This window comes from Numida meleagris, chromosome 4 (assembly GCF_002078875.1).
Source record: "Numida meleagris isolate 19003 breed g44 Domestic line chromosome 4, NumMel1.0, whole genome shotgun sequence".
NCBI lineage: Eukaryota > Metazoa > Chordata > Aves > Galliformes > Numididae > Numida > Numida meleagris.
In genome coordinates this window covers 18,906,676-18,919,807 of record NC_034412.1, presented here as the reverse complement: position 1 = coordinate 18,919,807, position 13,132 = coordinate 18,906,676, and positions in this window count along the sequence as shown.

The following is a 13,132-nucleotide window of genomic DNA, read 5'->3' as shown; positions in this document are numbered from 1 at the left end:
TTTGAGAGAATTATTATCAACATTACTTTTAGATTCAGTGTGAGTCATTTGGATGCCAACAATGTAATTAGAATAGACTTAATACAACAACAACCCACATGGTGTTTCATTATCTTTCAATAGTCTTCTTTCTCTTAAACAAGAAGCTCCTATTAGTAACATGAAAATGGAGCATGCTGAGTGAAATCAGTGCAGGGCTTTGCAGATGAGCTGTGGATTCACAAAGAAATGCTCGAGTTTATAAACTGCAGAATGGAGAATCAATTTTGCTGCATGGAGAATACTTAATTACAGTAACATTTATGCCAAGAAAATGACATTCTGAAAACTGCATGAAAAACTGACACCGACATCCCACTGTGAGGCTTTTTTTCTCCCCATAAATAGCCTGCAGGGCCTAGCTATTTATCGCCTGTGATACTATGAAGGGAGGAGAATACTGAAGGCTTGTGAGGATATGATGTAGTCTGTGTTCATTGAGAAGAAGGAGAATGTACGAACGGTACTTTTAAAGCTGCTCAAAATCAGCAAAAAAAGGCCTGGAGCATTTACCAAATTTAAATATATCCCTTTACAGATATCTATCCATCAGCTGAAGGAACAATGAAAAGAAGATGAGAGGATGAGGCACAGAGTACCAGGAGTATTCAAGCTGTTTTATAAACCTTATCAAAAGTAACGATATTTGAATTTCACGTTCATGTGGAAGGCAGTTATAAAGGCATGTTCATTCCTCTGAGGTGATAAAAGTTATGAATAGCTGTAAAAAAAAAAAAACACCAATGCAAATCCATGATTAAAATTCAGCCTGCCTTCCTGAAGACACAAATAACCCTTAAAGTATGGTGATGGAAGTGTGCATTGTACTATAGGGAATCACCTTCCCAGATGAAAACTGGCAAAGTAGACAGCCTCCTTCTTAATTCCTCATAAAGAATTTTGAGAAGCCTGGATCCAGCAAGCACGCAGAGGTGGTATGTCAAGGATGCCAAAATAGTAGATACGTAAGTAAGTATAGCATATAAGTAAAGGGAAAATATGATCAGCCTCAGAGATTTAAGAAAGCAGTTAATAAAAATCCAGTTAATTGTATTTATTTTTTATAATGAAAACAAAGCTATGTCAATAGCAAAGACAGTACTCATTGTAATCAATTTTTATATTGCTTCTTTAAAGGAAAACTCATTGATGAAGATAAAATTTCACACTTCTTAACAGGTTGAAATTGGCCAATGATGAAAGCTACAGAACTCATTACTTCAATTAGTAAGCAATATGTTGAGGAAAACTCACTGCAAAAAAATGATTTCTAATACAGATATTTTACTTTGCTTGTTGAATAACTTTCAGATCATATTTCAAAGGGGAATAAAATATCTGATAGAATTGAAAGATAACACTGAAAATGCAGAAGTATTGAAATCTGCAGATCTCTAGATCTTTTTAAATAATACTGCCATAATGAATGCTGATGTCAATGTACACTAATATCAGTGTAACGTAAAGACAAAGAATGCTTGCTTCTCATCCCTATCATTGGGACAACACCATTGTTGATCTACATGCTAAATGTTCTTCAAGAAGAAAGAACAGATTCTGCTGTGGATACAAACCGGGTCTTTGGAAAGGTTTGCATAGGAACACACTGATGTATGGATTGCCTCTATGTGCTACCTCACTATAAAACAGAAATTATAAAAGAGCATCTTCATTTACATGGTACAACAAAACTGGAGCAGTTCTAACACTGAAAGATCTCTTACATTATTCAGAAAGAAGCAGAATTTGAGAAGGATGAATCCAGAATGTTCTTTGATAGTAATTATTCCTTTTTTTTTTCTTATCTTTGGATGCTGAAAACATTACTAGAATTTCATTACTATCCCTGTTATTTAATCAATTATGTTGGTAGAGAGGTTAAATTTACTATCAAATGAGAATTAGAAGGAATTTTAAAAAGCTGTAGAAGGAACCACAACAATGAGCTATTATAGAGTTCTTTATGTGAGCCTGAATTTAAAGAAATCATTGATGAAAACATTTTAGATTGCTGCTAATTAATCAAATTGATACGTACAGTCTCAAAAAAACACCTGACAGCTAATGGTACTTTTCAGTAAGCCAGATCCAAAGCCTATTGAAATCAATGGAAATACTCTCACTGACTTTGATTATGCCACACAAATGTGACCCTCATAAGTACAGAGTGCCCAGTAAAGAGTAAAGGGTCTGCATGACAATTATATTATTATAACAATATTACTGCATGTTTTTAATTAATTGTCTATTATGTTTAAGATCCCAAGTACTTGCTGAGCAGCCCATACTTTTAAGAGACCCACTCGTAGGGCACAATGCAGAGCTAATGAAAGCCTTTATACAGATTTTAATAACTGATTCCAATGGACTAATTTCAGCAGAGGATGTCAAGCATGAATAAGAGTAACTTATGGATTTTTTTGAAGGAAATTTGATTTTTTTTTTTTGGTTGTATTTTCTTAAGGATGAGATTTTATTTTGCAGGAAAAAAGATCAATGATTTTCTCAAAGCCACTCTCTCCTGTTGCTTTCCCTAATTTTTCTAAAAGTGGTCTCATGAAATAAATGGGGTTATGCTTCGATCATCCCAACGAGAAAAGAACTGCCAGTGAAGTGGAAGTTATTAGTATCCTCTTATTTATCTTTATTCCTTTCTCTCACTCTTCCCTCCTTCTTCCTAATTTTGTACATGCACTTTTCCTTTCCTTTTCTATGAAGTAATGTTTCACGGCAGAAAGTCACAATCTTTCATTAATGTACTGAGAACCCCTTCTTTGTCTGACAACAAATTAAGGAGAATTTATAGAGTAATGAATAAAATTTGGACCAGCAAAACCAAATCAAAATATAGTATCATCCCCCTGAAGAAGTCCACGTCTATATATTTGTGAAAGTGATCTGCTTGTATTTTGAGGTGGTTGCAAAACAAAGCAAAAAGAACAAAACACGCACTAAATCATTACAGTCATCAGTCAGTCATTGGCAGTCATCTGTGATCAATGGCTCTCTGAGGAATTACAAAGGATCTAACACTGACAGGATTTCAGGAAGAAAATGCTTAACTCTGCTCCATAAGCAGAGGAGTCTGCTACTGGCATTTCTGTAAGATGAATGCTGGATAAAGCACTTAAAATGATAGATGGTGATTTAAAAGATGCATAAATAGATCGCTTCTGTTGCACAATAGGGTTTTCAGTAGGAGTATATTACAAGCCTAAATACCTCCAGTTTTCTGTTTAACTAAGGTTCAACGTCATACAGAATATCTTTGCAGCCTCTGAAAACAACAGGAAGAGAACTACAACATGTTTAGACAACACTGTCGTATCTGAAAATGGAGAAAATGAATTTTAAATCTCAGAATAGAGTCAGTTAACATGGAACACTGAATCAACAACGAAATTGTGACTTAATATTTCAGACTTCTAACATTTCAATTTATTACAGCTTCAGGTAGTTTTGCATAACTGTAGATATCTTTTATAAGTGTCAGTCATGCAGAAAGGTTTTCAGAATTATGGGGGAAGAGCATTTTTGATAATCAGCATCCTCCACAATGACCCAACACAATGGATTACTTCATTTACATATGCAGTCAATGATTGCACGACTGCCTGCTTCCTTTGTACGTTTGCACTCTTAGCAGTGGTTAACTGAAATTAAACTGTCACAGGCTTAACGTAAAATGTCATCTGAAATGAAAAAGAGACGCGCTGTTTTACACTAGAATGCAAAGCTAGAAAGAGAGTAGTGATCACCTGGTATTATTTTCCTAACACAAGAAGCAAAAGAAGCAAACCTTAACAAAATTATTGTTTATTATTGACATTTTCCTATTCCATTGCTCTTTTTACAGGGATGGTTTCGCCAGGCTTATCACTAGAAAACAATTTGAAATACACGCATAATTCAATAACTTGCTGTATGTTTACATTCTGTTCCTAAGTACTTCATCGTTTTCCCAAGTGCTTCATAATATATTTTAAAACAGCTTGTGTAGCCAAGTGCTGCCTACTCCTGGCCACGCACTGTGAAGAGTAGCAAGCAAGCAGACTCCTGAAGGCTATCTCTACCCAGAAGGCCAAATCAAAGTTGATTTGACATACCTGGTGACATTCGAAAACTGAAGTGTCACTCTCCCCCCCTTTTTTCTTCTTTTTTTTTATTCTTTTCTTCTGCTCCCTGCCCCAGAAAATATGACATGTTGGCAGTCTGTCACTGTCTTACATACTACCTTCTTTCTCCACATAAGGCAAATGCACACTAGGTACATCTGCACAAACTGCTGATGGCACAGGCAACATGCTATTCCAAGAATAGATACAGACAATATTACAGTGGCTTTACAGAAGATGAGTTGGCTCAAAAAAAAAATAAAAAAAAAAATTGTCTCTACTTCTCAACTGTTCAATTGTCAAAATTTAGAACAGCAATTCACTTGCAGAATAGGTTTCTCCAGCGCAAAGGGAAGCACAACACCTCTGTGAGCAGTAGTATCTGAATGTTGTTACATATTCAAATAACAGTGAACAACAACAGGAGACCTGAATTTTATTGCACAGAATTGTATCTTAGTTTATCTCACATCGCTTCACTACTACCTTCTACCACAATGTTTTTTACCTCATGAATTAGGAGCTTTCTGAACGCTACATGTTTAATATCATGAGAGCAGTGAAAGCCCTATCTGCTTAAAGACAGAGACACTTGAAAAGTTTAAAATTTAAAGAAAATCAAACCATACTGCGGTTAGCCTTAGGGAAGCATTAAGCGTTTCAGGAAAATTATATACAACTGCAAGAATTTTCTTCTGTACTGAACTGACCTCAAAATAAAATAAAAGAAAGAAAGCACCACTTCCATAATCAAAGTTTGTACCAAAGGGGTCGAAGCTGTCACTTTCTGTCATGCAATTGTCATGGCTTTTAGCCTCATTACCTGTGATATAGGCACTTAAAATTCTATATCAGAATGGAATTATGCTTCACCTGGAATTATGAAGGAGGTTTTGTTTTCATATTTCTATAGTGTTAGTTTATCACGTTCTGTCCTTACTTCTTTACTTCATTTTATTCTTTCTCTTTGACTGTTTCTTTCTTGTATATATTTTTAAGAATATTTCTTCACTGTGTATGCTTCTTTTGTTCTCGCAACTGCTCTTTTATTCCATGACCTGCAGAGCTCAATACAATCAAGACAGCTAAATCAACATTACCAACCTACTCTAATTCTTTTGGCACAGTAACAATAATTTCAAATTTGTATGTCCTACACAGATTTAGGCTTTTTTCTTTTTTTTTTTTTTTTATTATGGAAGGTCACTTCAAAGTCATCTGGAAATTACTGAACTGTTTATTGATCTCCTTATTATACTGTGTTTGCAATTCTTTAGCTGTCTCTCTTTGTGTTATTTTCTTATATTAGCTTAGAAATTTAATAAATAAAATAATATTTATAAAAAGGGAAAATTTTGTGAAAGGGAATAAGGAACCAATTGCTGTTATAATGAAGACAAGGACAGTTAATTCCACTGAACTCTGAGGATGGAAATATAAATAAACAGTAAAAATGAATTTTGATCTACATGACAGTGCTTGGAAAGAAGGAAGGACAGAAGGAAGGACAGAAGGAAGGACAGAAGGAAGGACAGAAGGAAGGACAGAAGGAAGGACAGAAGGAAGGACAGAAGGAAGGANAGGAAGGACAGAAGGAAGGACAGAAGGAAGGACAGAAGGAAGGACAGAAGGAAGGACAGAAGGAAGGACAGAAGGAAGGACAGAAGGAAGGACAGGTTTAATTTTGAGTAATTTGTCTGCAAATGGTATGTTTATGCTGTGGGAATCTTAGGGGTTTTGCTGCCTATATTTTGCAGAAGCATTCTAGACTTTGTTTTTGGATATAGTTCTTATTCCCTACAAAATGCTCCTGAGAAAGAATTTGGAATTAGCAGGAAGAAGAAAGAAAAAATATTTCCTTGGTGAAATATTTGTACTGTATTTACAGCAGTGTTTAATCATCAATATTCATCATTACAGATATTTCTACTCTGTTACAATTAAATACATTCAACTAACTCAATGAGACTCAAGGTAGCTGTTATTTTAAAGATGCTACTAACTAACCTCACAAGGTGAAGTATAAAATAATGTCACTGACCTCATTGTGATCTCTAGCTAGCAGCTAGCTATATTTTTTTGCAGTCTCAGCAATCAATAAAAGTAATCCAGATCCTCAGTATTCTTCTAAAGGGAAGAACGCACCTTTCTTGCTCACCTGAGCTGTTTTATTTCACAAAAGAAAGACAATATTGTGCTTTAGATCTAGCTACCATAGTTCATTCCTGGGTTTTACTTCATTTTTGCAGAGGCTATTCAATACAAAACTCACCATAGGATACCTAAAATTGCACTGAGCCCTTATCTCCTAGAAGGAATCAAGAGGGACCTAAACAACTCACATTCCATTTCCCCTGCATTAGCATAACAAACTGCACTCTCTTCGTAGTGTCTTTATGTATTTAGCAAACGTAATCCACCTCTATTTTGTCCACAACTTCATTGCAAAATTAACAAATGATACTGAAATGCAGAATAGTTACCCACAGAAATGACTCTCAGCTCCCCTTTTCAACATTGATAAATTATAGTTTTCTAAGCAATTTTGCATGACCCCATACTGGTTTAATCTTGATGATTTACCCAAACTTGCTTTGATGTCATAATCACTTTGTGGTCACAAATGTTTGGTTCTGTCTTTATCAAGGCAGACAACACATTAGTGCTTCTTTACTCCCTCAGCATCTGTACCTACTTATGGCTCTCCATGTTCATTAGCTAGTACTTTAAAATTCCTCAGGTCAAGTTCACTCAGCCCAATCAAATTGTAAATAATTGTCAAAGTAGTGCTTTTTCATGGTTTGAAGGTGATATCTTGACCAGTATTTGCTACTGTTACCACTTGACCACAAATGAACAATTTACCCATGTAAATTGGTCCTATAATTCATCAAAAACTCTCTTGCTCTACTTGGTAGCAGGTTAACCCTTTTTTGGTCTTCCCTTGCTCTTATAGGAACTATAAACCATTTCATACCTTCTGATAAACTACCTACATTTCAGGCTTCAGACCTTCTGCTGCTGTCTGAAGCTGTGCATCTGTTTTTGATCTTTGGTACCAAGTCTTGTTTCCTTTAATTTAGGGACAGTGAAAACTAATTTGTTAATTTGATTTGGCATAACACTTCCTGTTCCTCACCCACAACAGAATGGTTTGCATTCACATTCTTAGTGGCATTTCCTTAATTTTGTTGGACTTTGTGTTGAGTTTACTTAAAACTCTTCTCTAGATTTCATAGGTTTTATATTTCCTTCTTGTTAATCTCAAGAACAATGCCATCTATGGTCACTTACAGAGCTAACTTCCACATAAACATTTTCAATTTAAATGGGTTATATGCTAATAGGCAGTTTTCACGGAAAGTCAGAGGAAAAAAAAAAACCAAACTACTTCAAAGATGGGATCTTTAGGAATCCAAGAAAGCTGCAAAGAACTTTTTTGGGAACTACAAAATGCTCCTTAGAGATAAGAAAATTAACAATCCCCCAATTTGTTTGACAATTGTTAGGAAACCTATGAAGGTGTTTAATTTTTTGTTGACTCAGCCAAACATAATTGTCTTCCCAATAAATAAAAATAAAAATTAACAAAATATGGAGAAAGCTACTAAGATTTCTTCCTCTTTTGAGAAAGAGATTTCACTTAGTGTTTTCATTTTCAAAATTTTGTTTCAATTTAAGAGATCTTTCACATGGAGAGATGCATTTTAAAGGTTCTGATGCATAAGGCAGAAGGAAGTCTGCTAATATCAAGTATCTAATAAAACTATGCAATAAAACACCTTATTTTTTTTTCTTTCCTATAACACAGTTACAGGAAAACAACCTATGAAAAAAAATTGCTATTGCCTTGTATTTGCATTTGGTAGCCATTTCTACACACCATGATATTAAAAAGTGACAAACTGGAGGGTGCTAGCATGGTATGTAGAATGGTGTGATTTTTTATTTTTTTTCCAGCCCCACGAGAAGAACTTGGCCTTCACACATTTGCTTTGGGGTTAGGGAACACTTGCTGAAGTCCCTGTAGAGTACCATTTACATCATGATCAAACAAAACTATTTTGTTTTTCTAATGAGCTCACTGAACCAAGATGACTACCATATGCAGATAGCAAAAGAGTAGCTATTTTTTTAATGTTCATAATAATTACTAATGGCTTTTCCTGTAGCTTTCAAAGTTGTTATGTGCACAGCTATATGTTTTATAGCATAGTTCATTACCACTGGTAAAAAGAATTACAGAGTTGCATGAAACAACCACCTGGGTTGCAAAGCAGTGTAGAAGAATAAATTCTATATATTAGACTTTCATTTCTTCTTACTCTTTATTTACTGTTTGTTCACGTTCCCCCCTCTACTCACTATTTTTATCTTAACAATATGGGGCTCAGTTTGTTTCTACTTTTTATTTCATTAACACTTATTAGACTTATTAATACTTAAATGTTTGAAACTACACAGATATCTCCCCTTGAAATCATGGAAGAATTAACACAGAAATTATTCTTCCTTGCTATTATATTAGTAATTGAATTAGAAGGAACTGAATATGCTCTACAGGGTTCTGCATCCACAGCCTTCTCCCACCAACTTGGCCCATGGTAGTAATCCTCCTTCATGTGGAAGGATCTTTCAGCTTGATTGAGACCATCTACACAAATGCATACAATCAAGTGCTTAAACTTAAGCATTCATTATTTTCTTTCAGATGTGGGGTAAGAGTATTCTTTAGTATCAACAAAGAGGATATAAAGAGTTGAAGGAGCCTCAGTTTGGGTCTGAAGTTAGCAGAATGAGTCAAAGCCTTCTTAAAAGCTTATACTGTTTCCTGCAGTCAATGGAAAGACAAGTACTCTCTGCAGTGGTCTTTGGATCATAGTACAACAAATTCTTAAACAATAATATTAAATTTGAAGAAAACAAAATATCCCCACAGTATAATAATAACTATAAACCATCCTAAATGATACAGCTTTTTGAAAGTTTCCCTAATTCACACTGACAAAAGGCAGTAACACAAAAAGTGAATCTACAGACATGCATTTAATTTCAAATCAAAGCAATTGAGTCATCTGACAATCTAGTTGTTGTAAAACAAAAAGAACAGAAATGAGAAAATTGTGTCAGTTCATTACTTGATGAGATTTTGTTTGATGTATTTTACTATCAGTACCTGATTACAACTTTTATTTATGTTTTCATAAATTGGCTCCCTGGCTCATTTTTGAAGATAGGAATCCAAATCACAATTAAGTTGAAACTGAATTTACTATAAAACAAACAAGAGGAAGAATTTCCTGTGTAATGGCTGACAGTGAAATTGTTTGAAGTAATGGGGTCCCATTTAAATATCAAGAACTTGGCAGAGCTCACAGAACTTAATTTGCATAGGCTGTAAAATCTTAGGCGCACTCTGGAAGCCTGCTGGAGTGCTTCACTGAATATAAAACCTTCTGGCATCATTACAAATCTTGACAAATAAATAGGAAAAAGCAAAACACTGTTTACAGACAATTTAGTTTTTCAGGTATGGTGTTTTCTTCTTCCTCCATTTTTCCCTGCTTCAAATTTGTCTGCCAAATCTTCCCTCTGTGCCCCTCCATAAGCCTCACAATAAGTACTTCCAATTGATTTGAAAGATGCCTGCTAGTGAAGGCACAGCTGATCAACACAGCTTTTTCTACTACCAAACTTCAGCCAATGAGCTATTCATGGCTCCATTCCCTGTTTCTGCTCATTAGGCCACTGGGAATTATATGAATCATTTTCATTACCTGCCAGGAAGCAACGCCAGTGTTTACTATTACTTATGCAAAATAATTTTCCAGAATCGCTTTACAAATGCTGAATGCTCAGTTGAATTATAAGGGCTGAAATGAATTAATAAGAAATAAATAAGCAGTCCCAACTGCTTGGGTTATCAGTTTTATGCTTAAGATGAGTACAAGCCTTCCACATTTCCACTAATCTGGAATTACAATAACCCTTTTCCTCTCAGGAGAAACGATGTCTGAAGCACAAAATTAATATGCGCCTTATATTTCTTTCAAAACAACAGAGAGTGGATTTGGTTGAAATGAATGTTATGGGGTGCGCAAATGATAGCAGCACCAGGCTATAGGTTGCCCTACCCTTCTATTTGTCTTCCTCCTGAATAGGTTCTCATTCTCTTTTCCTCAAACAGAATGATAGGCCACAGCAGGGAAATAATATCCCAAAAATGTAAAACTGCAGCTAGCCTGGGATGGGGAAGGGAAAAGGAGAGACTTGAAAAGGCAACAAAATAAACATCCGTGCAACTGAAATATATAAATCAGGAAAATAATTGTTTATGATAATTTTCCTGTCAGTTAACTTGACGGCATCTGATCATCTATAAAGACATTATGCTAACTGAATAGAAGGGAAATTCTATTGAAAAACAGAAAGTCTTTGTTGGAAAACCAGCAGAAAATTGGGCATAAAACCTGATGGGAGCCTCTGAATAATCTCATTAAAGTGGAACACACTTATTCAAGACAGACAAAAAGGGTTCACAGCAGTCTTAAAATCCGTTTTAGGAATTTCACTTTATCGCCTTCTCAAGTAGAGTTCTCTTCCATTACTCTATATTAAACTCTATGACATTTTAATGTTCTCAGCAGGGCAAGGATTTGTCCAGAGCTAGTCATTTTAATACTCAATCTACAAAACAGATCAACCTGATAAAGACAGACCTCAAATCATAAATCTGTCTTTCTGTGACACTGAAGGATACATTGGCCCTAACTTTTCCTCCATTCTCACTTTCTCCTCACAGCAGGCTTTCTGCAGACTCTCAGAAAAGCCACTCTTTAAAGGAACACTGTCAGGCGAAAATTATGAATGAAGAAAGAGGAAGTTTGGTCTGATTTCATTGCTGCATTACCAGTCATAACTCACTGCATTATTGATGTAGAATTATTTTCTTTTTCTGGAAGATTTTTCTATGTTAGATTTTGTTTTTTAACATTTTGTTGTTATTGCTGGTTTCCTTTTTACTCCCTTGAACAAAAAAAATCAGCCAGCTTTAGTTTAAGATTTAAAGTCTAGTTTAATGTATTTATATTCAAATATAGGATCATTGTATCTCAGTGTTAATATAACAATTTATGTCCATTTAACTTGTTAAATCCCAATTCTGCAGATTTATGCCCAAAGTCCTCACACTTCCTTAGCTTAACATTATACCCTATTTTACACCTAGGAGTCCAGTTTCTGTATGGTCTCCACCAGGTTCCTATCTTGATGCCCCAGTGTCCTCCAACACCTCTCAGTATTCTCAGCTTCTTTTCCATCTTGTCTCTTTTCCCACCCAGCAGCACCAGTGCTCCCTAGCATGTCAAGGGGCTGCCTGAAGTCATATCACAGCATTGCCTTTACTATCTCTTTCTTCTCTATTCAACCTTTAATTAAATCCATTACTCTGTTGTCAAATTTGGTTGTAACAATTAGGCAAAAGATGGGCAAATAGTATGATGATACTACTATCTTTACATTCTGAAAACTAAGTTAAAATAAAATGCATGTATTTCTCTTCAATCTAAAATGCTGAAAACCAAATTTAAACTGTATTTTGAAACTTCTTCATTCTCTCCTCAAATAGTAAATATCTATTGATTTTCATGAAAAATTACATTAAGAACGTACTTCTCTGTAAAGTGAAGCAGCTAGAGATTTAGGACTGTTTAATTCTCAATGTTATGCCCTCAGTACAATATTTTCCATGATCCAGTTGCATTTTGAAGACTGGAGAAAACTGCCAGTGATATAAATTCTGTTTTTCATAAAATATATATATGGTAATACATTATTTGCTGTTATTTGATAGATCAAGGACTGATGCTAATATTAACACTGCCAAAATTTCTTTTGTTGTATAGCAAAGAACAAGTCTATGGAGCTCCAGAAGCCTGAAACTGCTCCAACTCCTAGCTGCCTCCCTCCAGATACAGCCATTACCACCCTTTCTTGCTACCCACAGCTACTCAGGCCACTCACTTGAGTAAGATACATCATTTCTAGCGTCCTCAAAGCAGCTGACTGTAACATTCTCAGATTTTCCTGCTTTTAGCAACAGCACAGCTGGAAACATTTCTCTCTTTTCTGTGTGTATGAACACCTCCATACCTTCTCCATCTTCAGCCCTCAGACACCTACACACCAATTCAGATATCTCCCACCAGCTGATTCAGGAGTGAGTCAGCTGACTCAAAGTTTTACCAGCAACTGTCTAAGGCACAAATGAATATAGCTCAAAACTATACTGTATTACACTCCAAGAATATACTATACATGTATTCCACAAGAAAAACTTCAAATTAAAGGTGGAGAGCAGAGGAAAAAAGAGAAAGTCAAATTTCAACCTCCTCAGTATTTTTATTCCAGCTTTGAGAAGGAGATAACCACTGTTAATTGGCTTTGAGAACCTGCCCAATGCATCATGCGCTAAGACAGTATTTTCAGCTTTTACACCTCAAGTAGAACTTTCTACATCATCACAGACTACAGTTTTAATGAGGAGGGGAGGAATATCTTTCAAGCTCTTTTTCAATTTACACAGATTGCTATGAAAGCAGACAAAATATGAGAATATCTTCTAAAGTTAAGTTGGCAAATAGAAAAAGTATCTGTAGTTGTTTTTTTTTAAATGGAATTTTAAACACTTTTTTTCCTCCCTGTTGTTCACTCTCTCTTATATCTTGCAGTCTTTCCTAAGGAGAACATAAATCCAGTAACATCAGGATCAAACTTAAATCACACAACATTCGCACAAGTTTTAAAACAGGAAAAATGAATATGTCCACTTTCGATTAACAACTGACTCATAAAACTTCACTTACTACTGACTGGACAGATGATGAAAAATGGGGCAGCATCCATAGGATCTCATTTACAGCTCAGAATAGTCACAATACCTGTCAGTATTCATCTAGGAGTTGATATTCAATCAGCAT